Raw genomic sequence first — 5,370 nt, 5'->3', positions numbered from 1 at the left:
GTGTAGAGCAGCAGTCCCCAACCTTTTTGGCACCAGGGACTGATGTTCCTATAAGAATCTAATGCCTGGTGATCTGAGGTGGAGGTGAGGTGGTGATGCTAGTGCTGGGGAATGGCTGCAAACACAGATGAAGCTTAGCTCTTTTGCCTGCACTCATCTCCTGCTGTGCAGCCCAGTTCCTAACAGGCTACCGACCAGTACCAGTCAGTGGCCCAGAGGTTGGAGACCCCTAGCAGAGGGAAGGGACTAATAGTATCCTGATGAAGAGTGATGGATTGTGTGATCAGAAGTCTCAAAGATACAGGAGAGGAGGTTCAGTATGGGGATGAAAAAGTAGCAGATAAGGAAGGTAGAAAGTAAACTATGGCCTCAGTGTGCTCCTTAGGCAACATTATAAAACAAGTAAAATCTGCATTATTGCTTCTTCACTTCCATACCTTAGAAGATCGCTAAACATCACAGATCATTCCTTAACAAATGTTGATTGAGCATCTTTTTTTGTGGTGGGTACTAAGCCACATACTCCACATACTGGGATGAACAGAAACATCCCAGAACTAATGGAGCTACTGAGAAAATTGTGAGATTGAATATACAAATGCAGAAGTATTTGCTTTATTCTCCTTATGAATAGAGACAAATAAGCACTGTAAAAAGTCTCCATTATAACAGAAAGCTAAAGGTTAAGACAACTTCTTAATTCTAACAAAGACTTGATAATCACAGAACAATGTTTTGAAAGAGATACTTAAATTATTTTAAAAAATCATTCAGTTCTTTTTGTGGAAACCAGAGTTGACCAATTTAACCTGAAATTTTAATTAGAATGTTTTAAAATTTCACTGATTCAATGTATCATTGAAAAGACCAAATTCTGCTATAATTTCACCTGTTTATTTTAAAATCAGACATTAAATGAATTTGATATTCATTAAACAATGATATTGGGCATTTTGATGAGTGCAAAAGCACCAAGATTGTGCATCATCTTCAAGGAGTTTGCAGGCAATTAAATCTATTTTAGAACTATTGCAGACCTTTTGGCTTGTGGCTTTACTGTTTCTACAGCCTATAGACATCAGCAAGGCCCATTCAGAATTCTGAAAATTAATATAAAGGCAACATACTATGCATGAGAAAAAGTAAAAAAAAAAAAAAAACAGCTCAGAGAAAAATAGAAAGAATTGCTGGTAAGGAACATAGATAAACATAAGGACAAGGTTGGTAATGTCTTGGTGCAGGGTCTGGGAAGGGAGACTTGGCTTGCCCAGTGCTGTGACCAGGCTACTGAGTAGCTTCTGATCATCGGATTTTGTCTGTAGTCTTCCTACTTGGGGAAAATATTCTGGGCTTGTCTCCATTATCAGAAGTGTCATGTTGTTTAATGTAAATCTTTTACAGTGGCATTCCAGCTTCTTTATTTCAAGTTCCTATCAGCCCGGTTAGCCTCAAATAAACTGGGAAAATAGACAGAACTGAGTTTCTGAATTGGCAAAGCTGAGGCCCCAAACTTGTAGTCACTTCGCTAAGGTCTGTTTGAGGCTGGCCAGACTGCTTCACTCTGGCAGCAAGTCCCCAGCATCACCATTCTGCAGAGTCACACAGGAGTTTCCAGACACCAAAAATGATTAACTGAGGGTTTTATTTTCTTTAGCATTAATAGTACCTCTGGGAGTTCTCCAGCTGTTCACACTTTTAGACTGCTGTCTGGAGGAAAGAGAGTCTTAGAGTTTGACAGATCTGAGTTTTAGTATTAGCTCCGCCACTTATTGTTTAGGTGACCTTGCCGAAGTCAGCGCACTTCTTTCTCCAAGCTTGAGTTTCCTTATGTGAAATATAAACTCCTATTACACAGTTGTAAGGAGGCTGCGTGGATGAACAGCGATGTATATTTACAGAAATATTTGCTAGAGAGAGGAAGGCCCGAATCTTTTCCTTAGAGGGAGGAGGAAAGGGGAAGATCTCTAGATAATTCCATCCTGGGAAATCTCCGTGACAGAAGACAGGTGTAACTGTGGGGGCTTTGTCCGCATCCTGCGCCACAGAATGGGCCACCAAGTTTAGCGTAGCTGGAAGATTTCCGAATCAGGTGCCACGGGAGAGGCGAGGGAATCACTGCGGCATCTTGCTTGGGTTGCCTTTCACCCCTTTTACCTCCCAGATCAAGCAGGTCTCCCGGAAAGCTGTGGTTACTAAGGGCTAGAGCGTCCATGGCAACCCGTTTCTCCAGGTCCCTAGGACCGGCTCTCCTCCCACTGGCCAATAAACTCCCGGCCAACCTGCAGGAGCGGTGGTTGACTGGTCCGTGGGCGCTGACGTCACAGGCAAGGTGGGGCTAGAGCCCGACTGCTGGGCCTCCGAGTCCCTGCGGGCGGTAGGTGGTGGGTCTGCGACCCTTCCAGCTCACCGCCCCTTCCCCACCCCTCGCCCGGCACCCGCTGACAGGTGAGTGGTCTCGCTGGCCTCCTTCCCCAAGCACGGCTATAACGTCTGACCTCAGAATTCAGGATGAGGTCGTGGAAACTCTGGAATTCCTACCCCCATTTTCACTTCTCTATTCCCAACCCCCAAAATAAAAACCACACAAACCCACAGGCAACCCTGCACAGTCCCCCATTCCATGTCTTCGTAATTTAGGCCTGTTAGCAGTTCTGTGCTTTTCCACTGCGGTGTTTGTGTCTCCAAACACTGTACCTTGTTCTTCTTGCTTCATTAGCCTGTCTTTCAAGTAAAGCCGGTCAAGGCAGGTGTTAGCTCACTACCTGTGGCGAGTTTTGTTGAGCTCTGGCTGTGATGCTCACTTGTCCTTTGACATTTTAGACCAAGCTCCTTTATGTTTTCTCTCCAGATGCTTATGGTGTTCTAGTTAAATAAATATTTTCGAAATGGGTAAAATTACTCTTTGGTCGTTGTGAAAAAAGCAAGCACATAGTTTTAATAATAGGCAAAGTATTTTGAGGTATCTGATAAAATATTCTACTTTTTCTGATTTAAAATGAAATATTTCATACAATAGAACGTTCAAGCATCCATTAACTCACGCCTCATTACAATAACAACAACAAAAACTTAGGAATAGGAAAGAGGCCACCTGTACCCTTGGGAATCTTGTTCCCCTCTCTCCTTCCCCACCTGTACCACCTACCAAAATTTAGTGTTTACTTATACTCTGCATATTTTTATACTTTTGCTACTTACGAATTTATTCAAAATCCAATATATAGTGTTATTTTTAAAGTTCACATAATGATATGCTATACATGTTCTAGGTCATTCATTTTAACTGTTGTGTGAAAATTCTTATATGAATTTACAACAAATTATGCCTGTGTACTTCTGTTGGTGGGCTTTTAGGGCTTTTCCCTTTTAAAACTTAGAAACATATTCTTGTACATTCTAATTGTATACATACTTACATTTTTCTAGGTAGATATTAAAAAGTTGAATTACTGAATCATAGGGAATATACTTTTTCAACTTTACTGGATACTGCCACATAGCTCTCTAATGTGTAGTACTTTATACTTTCCACTGTCAAAGAAAAGAGTTTCTTATTACACTTTCCTTTTTTTTTGGAAGAGATAATTCAACTATTCTTGCCTAAATTTGCTAATAAAATATGCTTATCCAACTTGAGGCTACCTTTTGGATTATGAATAGAGTTTTCTAATACTTAAAATCTCTGTGTGATTGATTATACTTTTATCATGTCAATATTTGCAGGAGACTATTATAGCATTTTTCCAGTATGTAAACAACTACTAACCCCACATTAAATGAACATAGTCAAACACTATATTTGACTTTGTTGCACATGTCTTATTTCTTAAAATGCTTTTTGGTTATGACTAAAAGAATAATAAAAAACAATCACATGATTTAGGGGATGGATTTTTCCATAGCTGTTTTCAGTCATTTCCTCAAAGAATTTGTTCAGTTTAAATATGAGATATTTGTAGAAACAGTTAATGATTTTCGTATGTGTCACAAATAGCCTCTTAGGACATGACTGAGTTAGAATTTAGAGAATAAATATTATAAAAAGTGAAGCACCAAAATATTCTATAGGTTTTTAAAAACTGAGGTATTATTTCTTCCTGAAAAGTTTGGTAGAATTCATTAGTGAACCCATCTGGGCTTGAAGTTTTCTTTGAAGAAAGATTTTACACTATAAATTCAATTTTAGCTTATTCTTATTTTCTAATATAAGTGTTTAAAGCTATAAACTTGCCTCTAACCACTATTTTAGCTACATTTCACAATTTTGATATGCTGTTTTCATTCTCATTCAGTTCAAAATATCTTTCAATTTCCCATGTGATTTCTTTAGTGACACAGAAGATATTCAGAATACCTTTCCATATTGATTTCTAATTCTGATATGGTCAGAGAACATAAACTGCATAATTTCAACATTTTAAGTTTATTTAGAGTTGCTTTATGATTCAGAATATAGTCTATCATGATGGATGTTCTCTGTGCAGTTGAAAATAGTGTGCAATCTATGTTTTCAGTGGAGTGTTCTATAGATGTAAATTAGATCTAGTTAGTTGTAGTGTTCAAATATCCTATCTATTAACCACTTTTCTATTTGTTCTATCAATTACTGACAAATGAGTATTGAAATATCCACCTATAACTCTGGATTTGTCTATTGTTCATTTTAGTTCTGCCAGTTTTGCTTCATGTGTTTAAAATTCTGTTAATGGTTACACAGACATTTAAGATCATTTTGTTGTATCTCCTTTATCCCATTTACCTCTTTATCTTTGATAATATTTCTTGTTTTAAAATCTACTTGGTTTGAAATTAATATAGCCACTTTAGTATTCTTTCGATTAGTGCTTACATGACATATCTTCTTCCATACTTTTATTTTTAGCTTATGTGTTTTGTATTTAAAATTCTATTTTTTTTTAGACAGCATATAGTTCAATATTGCTTTTCAAAAAATCAATCTAAGAACCTGTGCCTTTTAATTGGATTGTTAAACCGTTCATTGTGGATATCGTCATCAATATGATTGGGTTTGTGTTTATCACCTCACTATTTGTTTTCTCCTTGTTTTATTTTTTGTCTCTTTTCTCTTGGATTATTTATCTGTCTTTTGTAAGTCTTCAATTTTCTTCCCTCTGCTCTTGTCTTATTAGCTTTAACTGTTTTATTTTTTTTCTTTGAGACTGCTCCAGGTCAGCAGTCAAATACTTTTTGGTCTTAGGACCCCTTAATACTCAAATGACCTTATGCTGAGGACCTTTAGTTTATATGTGGATTACATCTATTAATATTTATTATATTAGAAATTTAAAAAATAAAAATATTGGTTCTTTAAAAATAATCATAACAACTCATTATATAGTAATATAAATC

The sequence above is a fragment of the Pteropus alecto genome, unplaced genomic scaffold (genome assembly GCF_000325575.1).
Source record: "Pteropus alecto unplaced genomic scaffold, ASM32557v1 scaffold52, whole genome shotgun sequence".
NCBI lineage: Eukaryota > Metazoa > Chordata > Mammalia > Chiroptera > Pteropodidae > Pteropus > Pteropus alecto.
The sequence above is the reverse complement of the archived record's forward strand: the minus strand, read 5'-3'. Positions refer to the sequence as shown.